Below are 24,408 nucleotides of genomic sequence, written 5' to 3' on the forward strand. Positions count from 1 at the left end.
AGACACACATCTTTGGAAGAGATCAAGAGATTGCAAGAGAGGATATTTAGGATAAGGGATAGAAGGTGATTCAGGAAGGAAATATTTAGAATGGAGTTTTATTCTGCTACGAAATAAATGGGAGATGTTGACATTTCTTACACAAATCCAATATTAAAAAGGCATTGGATAATTTCTTGTTACTAGACTATTGGAATTATCCTTGTTAATAGTGCTACACAAATTAAACATAACTCATGGATACTGTTCTACAAGGCCTCAGATGAGAGCATGATTCCCCTGCCACAGATCCATATTCAGTCGGGTGTTATTTAGACATTGCACTGAAATGGTTCAATTCTTTCTGCATTTTACACTACTCTTTTATGAGTGGCCCTCACCCTTGAAGATAAAGCTCCAAGTTTAGCACTGAGTAAGAATCCTGCTAGCTTTCACCCCTCCGCTGTCAACCAGAGGATATCTGTCCTGCCTACTAAAATGAATCAGTGTGTTTATAGTTTGCAGTAACACTTTCATAATTGTGCTACAGAGTTCATAGGAACTGAGGCCTGGCACAATCAATATTCCTCATTCAAGCATCGCCTTCTTCTCCTCACGGCTTCCAGCCTGATGCTCAAGGCTGGGCTGATGGGAAAGAGGATCAGTAGCCTGTGAAGACTCATTGAAGAAACTGATGCATGAATGTTCGAGTCTGTGACCCACCATTTCACAAACAAGCCCTTTCCAATGTCAGTCCTCTTGTAGATTTCTAGAATTCATATAATCTATTATATCTTTTTAAAGAGTTTGCTCAAGAGGTCTCTTTGCCACTTACTATAATTATACTTTTTTTGCAGCTATAATGTGTCTTAATGTTCTAACCATATTTTCACAAATAGCATTGCATTTGAGCCTCATTCACATAACATTTGAGCCTCATTCACATAAACATCATTTTCCTTTCTGTGGATTAGGAAATCAAAGTTTAGTGACATTTGTAAATAAAATGTTGGAACTCTAAATAGGACTTGTAATGTCAAGCTGGATACTCTTCTCACCATACCACTCTGTATATACTGTTTGATTTGAAAACTAATGGAAGTTGTCCCTAATTGAAAACTCTCCCCTGAGTTGGCCATGTGATGTCCTTTCTCATAAAATAAATAAATAAATAAGTAGCTATCTGGAAATCTGTGCATGTAAACCAGATTAATAGATTATGTTACTCAAGATGTTTTAGACATTGGATATCTGGCATATCCATAGGGATTACTCCTGTTAGTCAATAACTCCTGTTAGTCAATAACATAGCTGAGAAGAATGTCTGTCAATGAACAGTGAAATGTGAAGGTCTGATAGAGAAATGAGGCTGGGAACTATCCTGAGTAGCTGTTGTCCCTGAGTGGGAATCAGACTGATAGGGGGAGACATCAGTGTCCAGGACAAAGGTACCAGAGAGAGTGTGGACTCATCATGGGAGAAAAGGAGAAAGGTCAGGAGTGACTCACTGTCTGAAGGCCCTGATTATGCTTGGAACCATAAGAGATTTTGTGTCAAAGTCCCTTTACACTGAACAACGAGGAAATAATTTGTAAGAAGTAAAAAACAAATAAAGTGCCACACTCAGTTGCCTTTTGGATGAGTATAATACTGCTTTTCACTCTTTATCTGGAATATACTAACTAACTAGAAGTCTTTACCATCATGGTGCTCTGTGGGGCAATGAGAGCAAAACCAGAGCTTGAATGGAGACACTAAGACAGAGTGTCTCACATGGTATACCACATGGGGAGTCAATCTGGACACAAAACTATGTGGTACACCATGCTGAGTGCCCTAGCCTTAACTGTTAGGCACATTTTTTCTCTTAAACAATTATTGCAAAATGGAATTTTTTGGTATGGCTTGGTCTTTATGATTTTCATATTTATTATGAAATAATACCTTTCCTGTTTTCTATGTAGGATATATTTGGTCTGCACCCAAGACAGCAATTTTTACATGTGAATCACAGCTTGTGCTTATGATTACGTCATTTCAGACACCAAAAAAAAAAAAGTACAATGACCTTTTCAAGTGTCAATCTGAGTCATAACAGTTGACTGTCTTATGAGTCAAATTAAACAAAATAGTTGCACCTGTTCCCCTGTAATTCTTTAATACCAAAGGTAGAAAACTGGAGAAGGAAAGACAAATGCTAAGGTCAAAGACAATATTCTATATATTCTACTAACTCGAATAGCTTTTAAGACTGCAGATGTTCAATTACCAAGGCCGAATGGAAACTCTTAACTGTCAAAAGTGGGGAGCTTGGCCAAAAGCTTCTCATAACTACTAACTTCTAACAGCACAAAGACCCATGCACTCATTTGATCCCAGATACCTACTGATGGTCACAGCTCTCGTGATGGTCAATTGCCTGCCCATCAAGGTTTATATGTATACACACCATATATAGGTGTGTCAAAATATGATTGGGGAAGAAACTTGGAAGATTATTGTGGAGTGACCAAATGGACAATGAGTACCATGACACTAGGTGCCTGAGAAGGAAGCTAGTGCTGTAGTCTCCATCTCCATCACAATGAGCTTTCTGTGCCATAGATATACTAGGCATTCACTGTTTCAAATATAACTTGAATTTAAGTGAACTAGACTAAGGTTTCAAGATATTTTTAGCAACAGGAAATAATGGAGATTGTTGTGGTGTTAACCACAAAGCCTGGTGTCCCTCTATTCTCCATGTGAACCTGAGCAAATGATTACGCTTCCTTTTTTCCTCAGGGACAAAAGGAGGTACGTAAAAGCATCTACCTCTGAGTGATATTTTGAAGGTCAAAGGAAATGTCATATTAAAAGATTTTCTATAGTCCTGGGTATGATAAATGTTAATTTTGAAATAAAGATGTAGCCAAAATTAATTTGCTTTAATGTATAACAATTCTGTCTCCTTCAGGTTAGCTTAGGAGGGTAAGATTATACTCCTTATAACTTGGACTGTCATTTATTCATTTATATATTTACACTGTACTTATAAATAATTGCAGTAGAGTTACCGTGCAGGCAGGGGCAGGAAGAGGAGAGAAGGAAGGACAGAAGTGTTCAACAGGGCATCAATGGCTTCTGCAAGGACTTTAGACACATAGGTAATTGGAGAAGCAAGTAATGTTAGCAGACAGACCCCAAATACAAGGGAAAAGACCATTATGTAGAATTTATTTAGAGCATAAAAAGTAAAGGTGGCAGAAGAAGTCAGGACCTCTGGATTGAAGGCAAGACAAGAGAGAATGATCATAACTGAGAGAGAAAACAGAGAGACAGCAAGGGATGGGGAAATTTTTAAGCCTTGCCAGGAAATGATTTGCTCTGCTACTCAAGCATCTGGCCAGAAGCCACTACTGTCTTTAGGAGGAGGCTGGCCACCATCATGGCTGGCCAAAGGATTCAGGATGATCTGTACTTTCTTTTAAGATCAATCAGGGTATAGTGGGTTCCTTGTAGTAGTTAATTTTAACCTATCACCTAGCAACTAACTTTCTCATTAATCCTAGTCCACCATCCAGAGGTGGCTGTTAACTTGTAAAGTTGCCAAATCAGAAATACACCCGTCCAGGGAGAGTTAAGTGAGAATAAGGGCCTCTAGGAGGATGGAAGTCAGGGCAGCACTCTGCAGGAAATACTTCTCCTTGACTTCAGTCAGCTCTGGAACATGCTTCAGTAGCATCAGGGGTGTTAGAAGAAAGTTTCCATCAGGGAAATGAGTGGTGCTTCAGGTTAACGTGGCCTGGTTCAAATACTGTAAAGGCACCTCCACCTTTGCCTGAACAGGGCCGAAGGATATGCAAACCCAGAACCCAAAACCCTCCAGCATAGCGCAGCCTATAATCCCCATTTATCCCTCTGTCCCACCGGTGACCAGGAGAGTCTGGAGCAGCTGATATGATTACATTGCTGCAGGGCCTCTGCTGCACTTTGCCAACGAGGTCCTTCCTACAAGGAAAAGGAGCTGGGACTTTGTTGAGCTTCGTAAAGTTTCCTATGACCGACCACCTTTGTGCATGCTTGCCAACAAACATTTTCATGTACAGCAAACTGTAAGTCTTGTTTTCATCATAAATATACTGACTACCAATAAGACTGTAGGGGAGGAGACCCACAGAGCTCACTTCCTCTAATTATCAGTTAATTATTAATAGTGTCTATTCGGAAGAACTTAATGATGGTGAATTGTCATATGGGCTTAGTATAATCTTAACAGATTGGGAAGCACTGTCAAATATTTATCCAAATTGCTTACTGTGAATCTTTAGTTTTCATTTAGATCACACATTTCTTCTATGTACTTGCCACTGGACTTGGTCTTCAGAGCAAAAGTAAATATGCAAGTCAAGTCTTACCCAAGTTGGGCATGCAAGCTCTGCAGGGGTGGGGATGTGGAAGGTAGAGTTCAGGAAGATAAAAGGGACACACACATTTCTTTCTTTCTTTCTTTCTTTCTTTTTTTTTTTTTTTTGGTAACAGGGATTGAACCCAGTGGTGCTTAACCACTGTGCCACACTCCCAACCCATTTTATTTTTTGAGACAGGTTCTCACTAAATTGCTCAGGGCCTCGCAAAATTGCTGAGGCTGGCTTTGAACTTGTGATCCTCCTGCCCCAGCTTCTCAAGCTGCCGGCATTATAGGAGTGCACTGCCGCACCCAGCACACCATGCTGGAAATGATGATAGAGTCATGTACAGGGTGTGCTATTAAAGTATGAAATTGGATTCCTAATAAAATTTTGTGGCAGAGGTAGATGGGCAGGTGGGGGTTAGTTTGAAGAAGTGGTACCTTCCATGAGTTTTGAAGGCACTAAGTTTTGAAGGGCAAGTTGGCACTAGCTGAGAAAATAACAAGGAAGGGGTGAATAATATATGCAAAGACATGAATGTAAGAAAATCCTATAGGAGTCTGAAGTACAATAAAACTTCATGATAATGCAATAACTTGAATTCAGATACAAAGCAATTTGCTCACCCGGTCATTTCATTATGCTTGCAAAACAGGACTCCTGTATTTTACATGACTGAATGTTCTAGATCCTGCTTATATTTCCACAGCAGCATTTCAAGCTACAGAAAGTGAGCAAAGTGTGAAATATGTGGATGGGGTTGTGATAAAAGACGGTTTTGAAGAATTAGGTAGGGATCAGATTGTGGAAGGTCTGAAGTGTGACACAATAACCTGGATTTTATCCTAAAAGTAATGTTGAGTCAGGAGGATATTAAGGAAAGAAATGTCATGTAAAGATGTGTGTTTAGAAAATAACCAGCATCAGCATAAAAGATAAACAGAAAGAAGCTAGAAATGAGGCATAGAAATCAGATAAAAAGCCACAGCGGTTATGAGAGAAAGGATGAAGATCTGTACTGGAGACAAAGAATTTCAAATGGCATTAGGAAGGAAAAATTGACAGGACTTGGTTACTGAAGGGTGTGGGAAAGAAGGGAATGATGGCTTTTCTGTTTTGAATGACTCAGTGGATGATAGATTCATGTGCCACCATGACACATCCATTGTGCCATGGTCAATTCTGGGGAAAAAGAAGATAATGAGCATAGTCTTCTATGTGTTGAAAACTTTCGACAGACCCACATTTCCTTAATTATTCTCCCTTAGGTATTGCAATTAGGTTAGTATAACATAATGAAAAAAAAACATTTGATTTCAATAGCTGGACCTGAGCTAGATTAGATTCATTTTTTTATGACTTGACTAGGAGATTTGGAAATGAAGCTGTCAGGGGCTTAGTTTGGGTTATCTGTCATCAGCACAAACTAGGACTTTAATAAATGGGAAGAGGCAACACTGATTTTATTAAGGAAAAGGAAATGAGAGTGGAGACACCTGTTCTTGGAAAAAGACGGTTCTCTCCTAGTGTTGTCAGGTATGTGTTATGGTGACGCTGACCAATGCTGTGATGAGACATTATGACTCCCTTGTGAATTTTCAGTAGCAAAAAGGAGGTTGAAACTTTTTTGGAAACTTATGTGATGTAGTTATTTAATCATTCCATAAGTCATTCATGTATCTTATCTGCCCACCCATCCATCTATCCATCTATTCAATAAATATTTATTAAACATCTGCCAAGAGCCATGCTCACTGAAAAAAAATAGGAGAACCTTAGAAATTTTAAAAGGAAGGGATCAAATCATGATCTGACCACTAAAAGGAAACTTTGGTACTTCAGATTTCTGGTATTTAAAGATGGAAAACTGGACAGGAGATAGGAAAAACCCAAGTGGAGTAACAGCCACTCTTGGTTGGACTGATTTTAGCTGTGGTTAAAGCTTATTACTTTTTCAGCATTTCTAATTTAATATTAAGAGTATTTTGACCCAGTGTGCTTCTACTGGCCCAGTTTCACATATACATTATCCTGTACATAAGTATAGAAACCAAACAAAAAATTATATTCTTTCTCAACTTTTAGGATAATTTACATTGACAGAACTAGGATAAGAACCATTAATTTCTTTTTCCCCCAACTACCAGATCAGTGATTCTTAAAGCATGAACTACAAAAAGTAAATGGGTCATAGCCTTTGGGTCATAAGCCACTAAAATTCTTTTAGTTCTAGTCATGTAACTTTACTCTGTTCTTTGATAGCAGCAAGACTTGTATGCTGGTGCTCCAGAACACCTGGTTTCCAGTCGAAGGCTCTGCCCCTTCCTAGCTGTGTAGTCTTGGGCAAGTTACCTAATCATGTTAACCACTTACTGAGCATTCGGTATATTTGCACATACAAACTGTAGGCATCCTTTTTTTGTGGTATCATGAATTAGCTTATTACATGCTGTCTTGTGAGTTGCATTCTTATTTAATTCCCCCAACAAATCTATCAACTGTGATTATCCCCAACTGAGGAACAGAGAAGTTAACAAAGTTCACAAAGATCAAGCTAGAACTTGCTTTAAGTACCAACATGCTATAGTCATTACACTCTACTTATTTCTCTAAGAGTTTTGATTTTCCCATCTATAAAGTAGAAACCACAACAAAGAATCTGTCAGTATCATTACAAAATTGAGAGACAATATTACATATAAAAGATCATTGTTGTGGTTTCATTTGTGGCTATTCTATTATCTAGAGGTCAATAACCAGTAGAGTGCTTTTATTTCAAGCCTTTGTCCCCAAATCCAGGCTCCGCTATATTCTACTAACTCTCTCTTCCCATCATCTTTCAGACTTATTTTTCTCCAATTAAGTTAGTGACAAGACTCACTATTTTTTATAATTCCAATGAGAATGTAACTATTTTTTCATTCAACTTTTCCTTGCCCTGATTTAGCCTTCTTTCATGATTTGATTAATATGCCCAAATACCATATTTCTATCACCAAGTGTCCTTCACTACTAATCAGATACAGATAACACAATAACTTCACCCTGGTATCCAAGATGATGAGTCTCTTAGTCCTATTTTTCCCATTCAGACTCACTGTCCAGTAGAATCTAATGAAACTGGGGCAACATTTATTGATCTACATAGAGTCTGCTCTGTGCTAGGCACTGGTGGTGTTTGATAGGAAAGACAGTCTTAGGCACAGCCCTCCTGAAGAAGAGACCAGAGAAACAGACATGAAATGCACACACACATACTCTAAATAACAATTACAAGGGAGGTGTGAGGTGGGGTGAAAATGAATCTAGTGTGGTGGTTCAGAGAGGGCCCTCAACCAGTGGGGCATCATTCACCTCACGGACATGAATTTTATTCATTCTCTCCCTTCCTTTAAGAAACTCCCCATTCTTCTCCATGCAAATCCAATTATCCTATCAGTCTTTCCCAGGATTCAACTTATTTACAATATTAAAATTTGCCTAACTTCTCTAGCCTCAAATGATTTTCTTTTTGTACTATAGATTGAATTCAGTGACACTTAACCATTGAGACATTTTTAAATGTTTTATTTACAGAAAGAGTCTCTATAAGTTGCTTAGAGCTTCCCTGAGTTGCTGAGGCTAGCTTTGAACTTGTGATCCTCCTACCTCAGCCCCCCAAGTTGATGAGATATAGGCATATGCCACCATGCCTGAAAACATCTTTTCTTTATATAATCTGAGCACATTTGTGGTTATAGGAATCAGAGTTGATTATGTGATAGAGTATGGGTTTTAGAGTTACAACAATTTGATTATTGATATATTTAACTAGAAGTCCTGTATTCATTAGTTTCTACATGGTACTGTAATAAATGAGTGTTTATTTATGAATGACTGAGTGGATATGGACATCAAGTGTCCATTTGAAAATCTTTGCAACCAAACAGGGATTGGAATCATGGCTCTTACACTTTAAGCAATCATCCTAATGCTTGAAATTAACCTAATTCCATGCTTGTTCATTTGCTTTACATTTTATATTTGAGCTAAAATTTGATGCTACTTGTACTAACATTGCAGAAAAACTGACTGCTTATTGTTCTGGAGTTTGGTTACAATAACATTACCTGTCTTAACAAAGATTTCAAAGATTTCTAACCTCCAAACTGAACCTGTCTATGAAATTCACTTATTTCTGTTGTTTACCTTCTAGATTATAAACTTACTGCCAGATTTCTACATCCAACTAAAGATAAATCAACAAAATAAGGACCTTAAATTTTAGCTCAGAACAAATATAATCCATGTAACAAAGTACTGTACTTACTTTTATTTTATTTTATTATTTTGATTTTCAGAGCTCTATCCTAAAACCTAAAAATAACTAGTTAAAGCTAACAGAATTCACTGAAGATGAGTTAAGTCTTTTTTTGCAGTAGTCAGGTTCAATTTTGGTATAAATATTTTCCAAAATAAATTATGTTAAAGTTGTATGGAGAGGGAATATAAGATCTGAGGTACAAAATGTAGGACCCTAATCCATTTGTTTCCCTTTTAAATGTCAATGCATAATACTACTCCTAGATAAGGATTTTCAGTTGATTCACACTTATTGTGCACGTGCACACACACACACACACACACATAGTACCCATACTCTTTAAAGACTGTGTCCGAAACAACCATGTAATAACACAAAGTTCATTTCCCTTTGAGCCCTGTGGGTAGTCTTTATAAAACTTCTCAAACCACAAAGAGTTCCATAGCCTCTATATCATTAGTATCTAAATCCTGAACTTTAAACATCGTACTCTTTCAACCAGTATGGCAAAGTGACAACCTTTAAAAGAGAGGGGCACTCTGGGCTGTACTCCTATTTTTCCATTGACTTGTGAATAAATTTGAACAAACTTCTTTTTTTCCTCCAGCCTTCAATTATTGTTGCACCAAATTCATCCATTTGTTCAACAAATATTTGGCAGGTGACTACTAAGTGCTAGGCAATATTCCAGAGAGTGATTCTGTTAGCTATGCCAACAGCAAGGTGAGCATATCTAATAGACAAGAGTGATTCTGTTTGACAGATTGCATGGTGAGTAGAAAGAGGATGTGCATAGTCAAACCAAATTAGATCTTGGCTTCCACACTTAGTAAGATCAGTCACTAAAATCTCTGAAAATAAATGACTTTATCTATAAGATAGTCACAGTTCAAATAATATTTAACGAGTGCCTCCATGTGCAGGCACTGTGCTAAGTGCTAAAAAAGCAGCATGGACAAGCAGATGACTCCACTGTGATGGGACAGTGTATTTCAAGCACATTTGCATTCCCTTACTGCACCATTAGTCTATGTGGGGGGTTTAAAATGTGTCCACAGAATCTTTGGAAGTTTTTCCTCAAAATGTTGAAGCCTAATTCCTTCACTTTTGAATGTGGTTCAGGCTCAGTGACGGTATAGAATATGGAGGAAGTGGTGCTCTCTGGCTTTCATGGTTCTGTCATAAAAGGACAGCTTCTGCCTGCGTGTCTCTTGGATTGCTTGGTCTTTGGAATGTCACCTGCCATGTCCTGAGGACCATTAAGCACCCTGGGAAGAGTTCCTCTGAAGAGAAGCTGAGTGCACCCACTAACACTCAGCACTTGCTATCCACGGGAGCGATCTACCTTGGAAACAGCTCTTGTCAAGTTGTGAGATGACTGCAGTGCTAGCCAAAACCTGATTGCAATCTTGAGAAAATCTGAGCCCAAACCTTATAGCTAAGCTACTCCTTAATTTATAATCCATGAGAACTGGAGGATATTAAGAGTTTATTGCTGTCACTTAATCTGAGAGGGAGGGCAATTTGTTATACAGCAATAGGTAACTCACAACCTGTGATAGGAACATCTGGGTGAGTATAAACAATTATGGTGACAAGGTTTTCAAATCCCCTTTTATTCACCTCCCATGTGGGCAAATACAAAATTAAATAATTCCTCACATATTTCCATTACTACAGGATAAAGTCTACACTCCTGGGTTATATTCAGCCCTACAGAATCCAAGTTGATCTATTGGCCAAAATAGTTTACCCATTTTTAACCAGTTATTCTGAGAATTCCTACCTCCAAGATTTTGATCATGCTTGTCCACCTACTCTTCTTGTTATATATTCATCTTTTTTCCTTCCAAGCATATTTTCATCCTGGGGTAATTCTTAATTACTTTAATTCATAGCAATTTTTTTAACATCCTGTACTGTTCATTACTAATGCTGCTCATTTAATACTCATTTTCCTAAGTACTTGTGCTGTTGTACATCAGCATTAAATAATCAATAAATATTTGCATGCTTATCATGTGCAAAGTACCACAGCAAAAGCTATATTTACTGTTTTTACTTTAATCACATTTAACTTTTTATTTTTAAAATCTATTGTGGCACACCTTCCAGGTGTGCTTCTTCACTCCACAATTAAATTGTAAGCAACTTGAGGACAGAAAGTAGTCCTCTTTTGATAGCCAAGCCACATCTATACAGATATGAAATTTCAGAAGTATCTTTTTACCATCTCTATATAGGGCAGCAGTTTCAAAATAGTGAAAAGATTTTGACATTCATCATTCTCTTGCTATTTATGAAACTGGAAGTATAGTGTTATACCACTAGAGTGTGAAGCGCTTGTTTATGTGAAACTGGGTTCCTCTGGTCATGTAACTTAACCATGAAATCGTTTTGGAGGAACAGCTGCTCAGGAAACTGCAAACACTTCAATCCTTTGTTGTCAATGTGACAGTACTTTCTGAGAGGAGGCTTCCTCCCCTCAACTGTCCTGAAAATGTTAGCTTCAACATAAGACATGAAAAACAGCATGAGATTTCTGATATCTTAAGGATTACAGTGGAAAATCCAGTGCTAACGTGAAACAGAGGATGCTGGCAGCCATTGAAATGCTGCAAAGTAACTCAGGGGAAAGCAAGTTCTTCCCTGAAATTATTCATGGAATTAAATCCATTCCCTGGTTAAAATAGAGAAGAGACAAATACACAAAATACTAGCAACAGCAGGTGATACCTATATTATTTTCTTTTCAGTTGGCTGCAATTTCACTCTCTAAACCTGTCCTAAATTGTGTCAATCTCATTTGGACAGTATGAAATTATAGCATTATGGCCAAACTCGCATTGAAAATTCCACATTATAAAAAGTAATTCTCTATTGTTTTAAAGAAATCTGGCTTTTAAAAATATGGAAAGAAAATGAGGGATTAACCAGGTACAATGGTGCATGCCTATAATCCCAATGGCTCAGGAGGCTGAGGCAGGAGGAGAACAAGTTCAAAGCCAGCCTCAGCAACTTAGTGAGGCCCTGAGCTACTTAGTGAGACCCTGGCTCTAAATAAAATATAAAAAGGGCCGGGATGTAGCTCAGTGGTTTACAGACCCTGGGTCCAATCCCCAGTACCAAAAAAAAAAAAAAAAAAGAAGAAGAAGAAAAAGGAAGGAAAGAGAGAGAGAGAGAGAGAGAGAGAGAGAGAGAGAGAGAGAGAGAGAGAGAGAGAGAGAGAGAGAAAATGAGGGATTAAACAAGAGGTGTTAAAAAGAACAGAAAGATAGGAAGAACCTGGGGAAGTAGGCTGGGTGCAGAGGCACATGTCTGTAATCCCAGAGGCTCAGGGAGGCTGAGGCAGGGGGATCAAGAGTTCAAAGCCAGCCTCAGCAAAAGTGAGGCACTAAGCAACTCAGTGAAACCCTGTTTCTAAATAAAATACAAAATAGGGCTGGAGACGTGGCTGAGTGTCCCTGCGTTCAATCCCTGGTACCCTCCCTGCACCCTCAAGAAAAAGAAACTAGGAAAGTAGCTATATAGACCTTACAGTCCCACAAACACTTTTGAGTAATCAAGGTGTCATGAAGAAGAAAATTGAAGTGGGAGTTACCAAACCAGAGCTCCATGTCCAACCCACTCACCTGCTCCTGTATCTCTCAGCCATTTTCCATACCACTGCAAAATACCATCTGACCCCAGGGGCCCTCTGTTGGCTGTGTGTGTTCATGTGTATGTATGTCTATGTGTGTACTTGCCAGATGCACAGAAAAGAGTCTGAGACTACACGGAAATGTCAACAGTTCTCTTTGGAGAGTAAGATTATGCAGAATTTCCAATTTATAAATTACCTTATTTAACTTTTATTAGTGAGCTTGGACAGAAAAATACAAAAACATTTTTTAACTGCAGTTAATTGTTTAAAAATTCCCATGTTTTTTCATCCCCTTCAAAAGTCTAACTCTTCAAGTCTAATACTTTTGGTATTGACAAACAGACTCATCTCCCACATTTTTAACAAATATCATACTCTTTTAGACAAGAGATTCCAAATTCCTGGTACATCTCTTTCCTATACCACGTCCTTGCTCATGTTGGTTGCTGTCTGTAAGGGATGCAAAGACCCTAGTTGCCTACCCTGGGAAACTCCTACTCACCCTTCAAGATTCTGCTAAGACCAGACTTTCATGCCAAGCCTACCCTGATATTCCAAGCACTGCTGTGTAAACTGAGGCAAAGAGAATTCCATGATCCTGAGCCTGATTTTATTTTAAACTTTGATACTTTGTTCATCATGGAGTTTTTGCATTTAGTTTTGATTTCTAAAGTAATTAAACTGACATATAATTAATCTCAAGCACTGAGTTTTCTTATCAACCTCTCAAATTTTGTGCTACACTAGCCTCATTGTAACCACAGTCCTGACTCCAAGCAAAGCTGCTAACTCCGTCTTTGCCACTGCCATTGCTCCTGGATCTGCTCCACTGTGAGATTGCTCACATTGCATTATCACTTCTGATATCTTATTACTCTCCTCTAGGCTCGATTCCTTTGAGGACTCATGGTTTCCTTCAACAGCACTTAAGGTATCTAATAGGTATCTTCTGAATGTGTGATGATGGCAAGAATACATGCTGTGAAACTTCAAGTCTTTTAAATGTTCTGAACCTTAATTTCCTCATCAATCCAATAATGATATACATACATATATAATGATATAAATAAACACAAAAAATTATATTCTGCACTAAGCTCTTACTATGAACCAAACACTTTCCTAAGTATTTACGAGTTTTTAGCTCATTTTACTCTCACAACAACTCTATAAGGTAGGTGCTATTATTAATCCCAATAAATAGATGTGGAAACTGACCCTCAGCATCCAACAGACTTGCCCAAGGCATATGTTTAAACTCAGGCAGTCTGAGTCCAGAGTGTGTGCTCTCAATTTTTTTATCATGGCTTCTCATAGTAGTAAGATTGCATTATAAATATAAATATGTAAACATGTAACCAAACAAAGATTTTATGTCTGAAAATGTGCAAATATTAGAGGGCATTGATATTCTGCTCCCTCAGTAAAATTCTAACTGACCAGAGAGCTGGAGAATATTGTGTGCTGTGGCATTTCTTCCACAAGAGCTACTTCACTCTAAAAATACATTCGCTCATTTATCAAAGACAAAGGACAGAGTGTGACCTAATCAAAAAAGAATGAGGAAACTTGAATAGAGAGGGCAGCATAAACTGACTATAGTTTGGTGGCCAGATTTCCTGATGCTTGAAAGAATGTTTAACACCTGCCACTTGGGAAAACGTGGTGAGCCAACCACGCAGGCCCTCATCTCCTGTGAAACTGCCTGTGAACCTCCCACAAGTGAGGGGGAATCTGCCCAAATGATTCCCTTAACTCTGGCTCTTAGCTTCCAAGGGATATTGGAAACATCGACTGATACTGGCAAACTCAGCAAGTGATGATGATGCTACTATACTTGGGAAAGTATTTTAAATAAATAATCATTCATCTTTACTTATCAGGTAGATGCTTGTGCTCCCTATGAGAGTAACAGGAAGCCCCCTGCTCATTGTGAAAGGAGGATAAAAAAGGGGTAAAAAACACACTTGACTCCATTAGCCGATTTCTGTGACGCACTCGCCTCTGGGAAGTGTAACAGGCAGATCCCCCAAAGTGAGGATGATACAGAAAAGATAGAAAATGAAATAAAAATGAGACTACCTCTGTGTGACCAACAGCTATTCTCCACTCTATTTTTTTCCTTGATGATTAAGCTGCACTGCACTTCAGAGGCTTTTTCTGGCTCTGTGGTGCAACTCTGTGTACTGAGTCCAGGAGGACCTTCATTGAGAAAGCCTTCTGTGATGGTGTCTGGCACTAGGGAGTGCCCATGTTCACTGCATGAGTGTCACAGCCGGAGCTGCAGCCAGCCCCATTAGGAGTGGGACAGAGCTATGTTCACTTCTTCACTTTCCTCCCATTTATTTCAGACAGCTCTGTGCAGAATGCTTCAGGAAACAGAATCCCCATCTAATCTTCACCTCTATTTCTATGAATTTCACAGAATTTATGTCCATGTTACCATGTGAAGGGTCAATATTATTTCCAAAAAAAAAAAAAAAAAGTCACTAGTTAACTGATTTAGGAATGAGGTCCTGGTTGCAAAATTTAAAACCTGCACTAACATTTCCAAAAATGTATTAAGCAAGAAGCAGACTATAAAATCTCCCATATAAAAATCTTTCCTAGGCATTCAGAGTTCCCAGGTGGACCTAGCTGAGAAGGAGTCATGGGCTTCCTGTTCATTTTCTTTTTCAATATGACATTTTTGATGACACAGTCATATTCACCTGGATCTGAGAATTTAAAATCCAACTAAAACAAGCTGCCTTCTTGTCTTTACCCATTTCATATTCACATTGCGATTTTGGTTTTGTTTTTATTGCCCACTTTGGGGTGAATTTTGCAATCCAGTCACATCATCCCCATCTTTTAAAATGCATCAAATTTTGACCTCTGGCACTCCTGCTTGCGCCCTGTGTTAGGAATTGTGCTGCATCAGGTGTGAGTGTGATGCTATGAGGTGATTTCTGCTGCCACTGTCATGTCTGGTGAGTGAGTCAAGATGGGAGCAGCAAGAATGTCAATGCAGGTATATGCAACACACCAATGAGAGAGATGAAGAGATGATAATTGGAACTGGAGTGATGGGGAAGGCTGCGGGGGAGAGTCTTAGATGTGAGTTTACATTCTGACAGCCCTGAAGACAAGATAGGAGCATGTGCATCCCTACACAGTGGAGATGAGTATGGGATGTAAGGGCATTCAGCCATTTTCTCGGAGGCACAGGCTCCTTACTACAGAACAGGAAGAAGAGGCAGTTGGAAGAATTCTAATTATAAAGGTCTCAAATGATGGGAAAAAAGGAGGAGAAACTTGAAAGTCTCAAAAGATCTTTGAGGAGGATTATTTGATGATGAAACACGAGAAGAATCAGAGGTAGGACTTACACAAGCATTCACACACACGCACACGCTCATATACATACACACAACACTACTGAAGCAATCAGGCGTGGAACAATGGGATCTTGAGCCAAGAGGTAACCAGCAGGAAGGAAAGGAAGAGGTAATTCCAGAATGCATTTCACAAGACCAATTGTAACCTGAAAGCTGGTGGTTATGGGAGGTGAGGAAAAGGGAGAAGTCAGAGATGACTCAGGCATTTTGAACCTGAGAAACTGACTAGTGTTGCTGGAACTCAGGAAAATGGAGAAACTGGATGAGGCAATCTCCAAGCAAAAGATTAGTGGTGATGAATCCTGACCTTCCCAGAACAAAATAATTATCATCATAAGTATAAAAACACACATGGATCCCACAAACACCAATTGATCAATAATTTCAATTTCCCTTCTCATGTTTTTTTCCTAGATCTGCTGACAAGTAGAAAACCCAAATTCACTTTTATAGCCAGGTTCAACCTATAAGTTTTGAGCCAATAAAGGTAGTAAACAAAATGATTTACTGTGAGTCCCTCAATTATGAGCATTGAATCATGGGTGTGCTAGAGAGCAGGAACACCCAGGAGTCCCATACACTTGCACCTGCTCCCTTCCATGAAGACACTACAGGAAAAGTCATCAGAAACAGCCTCACTCCTCTGGTGTCACAACCCTCACCCATGAGAGGCCTCAAAGGCTTTTTTCAAAAGAAGATTACACAATAGTTTCCTCTGAATTATTCAGATATTGTAAGTAAAACAACCTGCGTGGATTCCACAAAGCAACAATTGATCAATAATTTCAATCTCCCTTCTCACACTTTTTCTAAACCTGTTGATAAGTAAAACTAAACAAAACAAAACAAAAAATTCATTTTTAACCCAGGTTCAATCTATAGCAATGGTAACAGAGAGCATGAGGAAGAAAAAGGAAACGCTGAGAACTTAAATGAACCAGGCCTAGGATCACCTTTGTTGGCACCTATGACCTGAATAAACCAACTGTCTGCAGGTGAGAACTGTCTAATGGATGTTTAGGATCCAGCCCATAGTAACCATATGTACCCTGACAAATTAATATTTCTGTGCCTTAGTTTTTTTGTTTTTTATAGGGGAAGGTGCTAGAGATTGAATCCCAGGGCACTTTACCACTGAGCTATATCCCCAACCCTTTTTTATTTTTTGTTTTGAGACAGGATCTCACTAAGTTGCTGAGGGCTACCTCAAACTTGAGATTCTCTGACCTCAGTCTCCCAAGTTGTTTGGGATTACAGACATGCACCACTGTGCCCAGCTTTTGCCTTAGTTTTTTCATCATTAAAATAGTTCAAAGAGATGATGTGATACTAACTAAGGTAATATATAAAAGTACTCAGCACAATAACTGACACAGTAAGGATTTAAAGAAATGTTACCCCATGTTAATTATTTTTCTGCACACTGAAAAAAAAGGTATGCTTTGGGAGTCAAAAGACATGCTAGAAGCTTTAGGTGATCTTGCACTTAACAAAGCCATTTAGTCAGATTTGGTTGGGTGGTACTTAGTATAACCCTGGGATAATGGAAATTTGAATATAATTCAATTCCATTCTGCTACTAGCTCCTATTTTCTAATGTGGGGTGGGCTGAACTTCTTATCCTCTGAGGAAGCAGGGATGTTAAAAAGTAAGTCTTGGGCTGGGGATGTGGCTCGAGCGGTAGCGCGCTCGTCTGGCATGCACGGGGCGCTGGGTTCAATCCTCAGCACCACATACAAATAAAATAAAGATGTTGTCTCCACCGAAAAATAAAAAATAAATATTAAAAAAAATTCTCTCTCTCTCTCAAAAAAAAAAGTAAGTGTTGAGGTATTTGGGGTTTAACTGAGTGTCAAGACAGATGTGCATGGAATAATTTCCATTATACTTTTAGTGATATTTTCACTAGCAATTGAAAAAACATTGTTTTCATTAATGTCACAAAAATATGACTACTTGTTCAACATGGCTGCAGTGTGTGTGTGTGTGTGTGTGTGTGTGTGTGTGTCTACTTATCTCCTGTGGCAGGATTTTACTGTTCTTGAAAAACACTGCAATACGTAGAAACTGCTTGCCTGGACTTTCTTGGGTGTGTATGTATCAAAAGAAGACAGACTCCTGCACATTTTGCCTTAGTCTAAACGTATTTGAGGAGGTTCATGTTGTTTGTTTGCCTTTGCTCTCAAGCCTATGGGCTTTAAAGTTTGCCTCTAGACAAGCCACTGCATGCGGAGATTGCAAGAAGTTGGAAGGACTTCAAACTTGGCGCTTTGGCCCACTGCCACCCCGTGTGAACACTCAGAAAGCATAAGGGCCTGCCTGCCTGCCAGGCTGGAGAGGTTTTCTTTATCTGGGATTTACAATTTGCAGAAACTAGTTACCTAAGTTGTTTGTTGCAACACAAAAGGAAGGGAGTGAAGACAGATGATATGTATTATACTATGGATTGGCATGCACAGTGACAGGGGTTCACTCACCAAAAATCCAGACTTCTCTAGGTGCCCAGCAGCCAAAAAGACTCAACAGGGTTTTTTTCCATCATTAATTATGTTTTTCTGAATAACTTGTCAAGTTATGCAGACCTGCCAAGCTTTACAGGGAGCAGAATATGCCCATGGGATTATAACTCATTCTCATCATGGCCAAGTTTCAGCTAGGGGTGTAGTCTAAAGTTCTATCTTAATTTTTTTTAATTGCCCAACAAACATTGCAGCCCAGAAAGGACTTGAACTTTCAAACAGGACATGATTTCCATGATGCTACACCAGGGTGACAAAGAATTAGTCAGATGGAGGGTGCATTCTACATAAAGTGCTCATAATGATGATAAATGAGAAATACATTGAAATGCACCTGTTCCCTGTATTTCTTGATTTCATGATAGAGACAAGCAAGAGGGGTTCATATTTTTAATTTCTAATGTTTAGTCCTCTTTTACTAAATCTAAATGAAACAACATGAAAAATGAGTACTAACTCCTAGATATAATAAATGTGAATCCAGAGGCTCAAAACCAGATACTGGAGCCAGTCTGCCTGGGCTCAGATTCTGGCATCACCACTTATAAAGTGTGCAACTTAGTCAAGTGACTTAGCTTCTCTGTGCATTAGTGTTTCAACTACAAGGGGCATAATTCAGTTACCACCTCAAGAAATTATTATTGTTTATTAGCCAGTTTTAATCTTTTAGCATCATAAATAGAAATGAGAAACAAAGAAAAACAAGAACCACTTTGAAAACCAAGTAAATATACCTAAATCTAAAGTGGAAGTTATTCCCCCTCTATCACCAGAGGAAAAAAGTAACTGCTTCTTTACTAGTTTTGGGTTCTCTGGATTGCTCTACAGAACAGCAGTTTTATCCAATTACAATTCAATGTATGTTTTATACTTTGTTGATAATGAGTTGAAACTGTAAGAATCATTTTTATTTGGCTCTTATTTATCTAAGTAAAAATTTCCAGACCTAGGAAGAATTAGTGTGTGAGGGTAAGATTCAATAGAAATCTACTAGACAAAGAATAAGGAAAGAAGGTCTATAATATGTTTCTGTCTTATGCCACACGATTGAGTTTTGGCAATCTACAATCTCTCTGGGTTCCAGGTTTCTCATCTGTAAGGCAACAGGGTCCTTCCCATTCTGATAACAGACCAATGGACTAATTTTTAGACTGAGATCTATGTAGTCTAAGAGACTATACTTGCAGTGTTGAAACTATCCTGTAATTTTGTTCTCTCCTCGCCTCAGATTTAATCACTTGATGTCTAATTATTATTACAGTATGATAGGTACACAGTAAAAAAAAATCATTATTCATCTCCTTTCAAATGATGTGCTTTTTATTCAGAGCCCTCTAGATCAAGTCTAGGAGTCACTTGTCACATTGTTTCTCATTTTCTCTTCCTAATTTAGTGAAATTAGAAGAGCTCTAGGGCTAAGGATATGGTTTAGGTAGAGAATTTGCCTGGAATGTGTGAGGCCCTGGGTTCAATCGCCAGTGTTCTTAATAAATTTTTTTTTTTAAAAAGAGCTCTCCATGATTTTTCTCCATATACCTCTCAATATTAGAAGGTAGTACCGATAAGTTTAAGACTATTCATTCCCAAACCTTGTATTTCTCTCTTCAAAGTTACACAAGAGGAAATTGAAAAACCTGTTTAAAAAAATAAGAAATTGGTGCAAATGAGCTGTTGAAAGGAGCTATTAAAGTCCTACCACTATCGTTAGCAAACTCATCATTAGCATTGTAAACCAGAGTATTTCAGAGCATTTGTCCTACTTCCATGTTGAATCTATTATTTCTAAAGTCCATACCTTACTTACCAATCTTGTAAACTTAAGATAGAAAAGAACACATAGATTCCAACAGCACACAATGAGATCAATCTGTCTTGAAGAACTGACAGGGGCACGCGTGCGCGCACACACACACACACACACTATGAAGAGAATAAAATTGTCCTGTGTTCATAGCAACTTAACAAAAGCTGATCAACTTTATATAATGACATGTGCAAAGGTCCTTTAGAAATAAGGTGCTATTCAAATGTAAGAAATTATTTATTATAGCTCTAAGAGTTTACAAGCTCTACGCTAATCGAGTTGATATTTCTTTTGAATTGCCCTATAATGTGTGATTCAAGTAGACTCTGCCACAGCTCTCCTCTTATGTTTTTTAGGACTGGGTAATTGAAAAACACTGCCCTTATTTTTAAAATCACTAGCTTGCTGTTGTCTTTACAAAGTAATTCAGCATTGTATTCTTTTGCATAACCAATTACTATAATTCACTTGAAATACAAACTGTTTCACAAAAATTAACATATAATGAACAATTTTTTGAAACTTGAAACAAATCGCTTGACTTTTATTCCTCTACTTAGAAAACTTGTTCCAAAGGGATAAAAAACAAAAGCAAATGCAGCATTGGTCAAATCTCTGGGTTTGGAAAGCTCATTTGCTCCAGTTCTGGGTCGTTTTAGAGTCCTCTCGGCATTTCTATTCTGGATCTAAAAGAAAATAATGAACCGAGTTGGGCATCCTGCCCATTTTATAACTTGGCAATGATTAAATGTTACTGAAACAGCACTAATTAGAAAACAATCTTCCTTGAAACTAAACGTGTTGACACATTTACAACACTCAAATGGCTGTGAAGAGAGAAGAGAGTTTTATAGTCCTCTGAATTTCATTTGTCCAGTTGATCAAATACAAGTCTGTGGTTTCTACTACAAAAGTACAGACTGATCTAGCCTGATACTGCTACTGGCTTATGCTGCACATATCAGGGTGAGATTTGTGATATAAATAATAAAAGAGTCAAAATTTTATGGAGATTTAAATATTCTGGTTCCAGCATGCTTCAGACTTTTGTAGATATTACAACTTTTCTAATATAACTTTTATGTTTGAAAACTGGAAGAAAAACCATACAAACACCTTCAAGTAGTTTTTTCAAGTGGAAAAACTACTCCAAGAAACAAATTTTAGAACAAGACACTGAAGTGATACCCCAACAAATTTTAAACAGCATCCCAAAGTGAGGGAGACAAATAAATCTCATCTACTTACAAGTTGGTTTTGCTGTTGGAGGAAATTTGGTCCGGGTAATAGCCAAAATTATGAAAATAATGACTGGCCATAAGATCAAGACAAGTGTCCAAAGCTGCAAAATAAAAAATCATAGGAAAAATTGTTAATCAAGTTCTCGAGTCAACAAAACAAAACAAAAACAAAACCCTGAGTACAAGAGGTACGTTACATCATAATATACCAAGGTGGATATTTGACTCTCCATAAATATGGTTATTAAGAAAGGAATGAGAAACTTAAAAATACAAGAGACTCTACAAGAATGACTGCTCCAGGATTAACACCTCGAAATGTTCTTCTGAAGTTTCCTTTCTGGTCACCTGTTATGACTATCCCAAGAGTGACTATCTTAAAATTCAAATATGATTGGTAACTTCCTTACTTAAAAATCTCTGAGACTCAGGAGGCTGAGGCAAGGGGACCACACATTCAAGGTCAGCCTCAGCAATTTAGTGAGGTCCTATGCAACTTAGCAGGACTCTGTCTCAAAAAAAAAAAAAATGGTTAGGGATATGATTCAGTGGCAAAGCATTCCTGAGTTGAATTCCCAGTACCCCCCTCCCACAAAAAAAAAATTATGTGAGTTTCTCAGGTGCTTCTTAGATAAGAATAAACATTCAAAACAGGACATATGAAACCCAGCATCATTTCAACCCATGCCTGTCTTACTACTTCCAATGTGAATATTCTGTGCTCAGCCACAAATACCCGTATGTGCCTTAGAAATGGCTCCATAAATAATGTTGAGCAAATCAGTGAATTAATAAACTAACAAAATGAATAATTAAGTCAATGAGCAAGTAAGCCAACAGGAATTTGAAGTTCTCTGCAAAACTCCCTATGCCACTGCAATATTCTGTATCTGCTTTCACAATAGAACTTCACATGTTAGAGTTAACATTTTTGGGGGGGGGGAGTGAAAGGGGGGGCGAGGGCAGGGAGTGGTTCCCAAAATAAACAAGCAGCTCTTATGATAATAACAGTTTCTTATTCACCCCTCAATTTTCACTACTTGGTACAAAATAAATGCTCAAAAAAATGCATACTGCATGGAAATTTAAATTTCTATTAGAGATTTTCACTTTAAGATGCATTAGCAGCCGCTATTTCTTCTTATGTAGACACGATTCAGTTTGAAAGTCACTAACTGCTTAATATTTTATATACCTATAAAATCGGCTCCAGAGCAGTGAAAAACATATTCACAAGAACATTAACTGTAATACACAAACAGTTACAGTGCTCAAACCAAACGATAGAGAACACACCCAGCCCCTATTCGATAAAATTAGACTTGGAACTCTGCTTCTGTTACTTCTGTGGTCACACTTGCTATCTTTCCTCTCCTACTTTTCAGAGAATTTTGGCTTCTGCCAAATCTCTTTCTGCCTGGGGCTTTTCAATGCTCTGAAGCAAGCCAAACCCAATCAATTATTGATCCTTCAATAACTCCAAGCCTAAACTTCCAACTAAAATCCCCAACACGTGTCTAAGACCACTATTCTCTTTACTAGTAGGCTTGTCGCCAACTTCTTAGACTTTGAGTAGAGGGACAAGTTTTAAAAAGTAGAAGAAGTTCAATGGAGATGGAAGGAAGTTTAAGGTGTTTGGTTTGATCTTAGCTGAAATGCTCCCAGGTAGGACAAATTGCTTGATATGAAACAGCATTTCTCAGACATTTGTTAACATGGAAATCATTTGGGATTTTTTAAGCATGAAGATTTGAATTGAGTAGATTTTAAGTGGGGCCTGAGATTCTATATTTCCAGCAAACTCCCAGGTTAGGTGATGCTGCTGGTTCATGGACTTTACTTTTGGAAGTAGATGTATGACACCTTACCAACTAGCAGGATTGTTTATAAGGTCCTGTGATGTTTTTGTTATAAAGTTTCTTTGAGATCCTCTAGTGGATAGAATTCAGGGTATATTAAAACAAACAAATTTGCTTTTCAATGCTTTGATAGTTGAATTTCAATATAATTGTTATTTGTAATCTTACTTTTTTTCATTTTCATTTTTGAATTTAAAAACATTATTCTTAGAAGGGCCATAGGTTTGACCAGATTGCCAAACATATCTATAGCATCAAATATATTAAGGATCCTTGATCTGACCCAACTCCCTTGTTTTATTCTCTGGGTGTGGAAAGCTAGCATAACTTGTCCAAACTCACATATGCAATTAGGAAGCAGACAGGGGACAAGGATCTGATCCCAAGATACATAGCCAGGAATTTTTGTAATTATTCTGCTGCTCTAAGAAGCAAAGAAGAAAGCATTACAGAGAGTGTACTGGAAAAAATATGAGTGCCATAGAAATAAAAGCTGTGCTATTACTCCAGCCTAGTTTCTGAAATAGCTGAAATTTAGAGTCTCTTTTTCAAAGATCCTGGATAAAAGTAGATAATATTTTATGGGTCTTATTTGAAATGTAGACTATAAAGAATTAAGGTTAAAAAAATTAACACTTGTAGGTTTATCAGTTTGGTATTTGAAGACATAGTTATTCCTTAAAGCAAGCATTCCTCTGAGTAGGTTTAGTGCCCCACAGCTGCTATTAGGCATGTCTATTCCTTTTCTATGGGAACCCTGTGAGAATTCAGAGATTGAGATCAAGTCTACCAACCCAAATAAGCAACCACGTTCAAATGAAAGTCATATACTATGGGATATTTTAAGTTATTTTTTGATTGATCTAGCTTCTTATATTTTAATGAATATTTTTCATAAATTTTGAAATTAGTTTTAGATATCTTTTAAACCCAGACAAAAAATGCAGTCTAAATCAGAAAAGTTTAAGGCAATTTAGGTTTTGTTAAAGGCAAAACTCACAATATGCCCACGAACGAATCTATCATCATAAGCTCTCCCTGAGATTTTAGGTTAAAGTGAGTTGAGAACTTCACTGTATACTAATTTTAGAGAGATCATAAGTACAAAGCTCTCCACACTGTGATCTTGGGAATGTTACGTTTGACAAATTAATCACAGAATCAAAAAAAAAAAATTTAAATTTTCATAGCTGCAGGATTGATCTTAACACCAATTCACATATTATCATAAGAAACGTAGAAAGATGCGATGTAAAGGATCCAAATACCAACCAATGAGTTATGACTTT

This window comes from Ictidomys tridecemlineatus, chromosome 7 (assembly GCF_052094955.1).
Source record: "Ictidomys tridecemlineatus isolate mIctTri1 chromosome 7, mIctTri1.hap1, whole genome shotgun sequence".
Taxonomy (NCBI): domain Eukaryota; kingdom Metazoa; phylum Chordata; class Mammalia; order Rodentia; family Sciuridae; genus Ictidomys; species Ictidomys tridecemlineatus.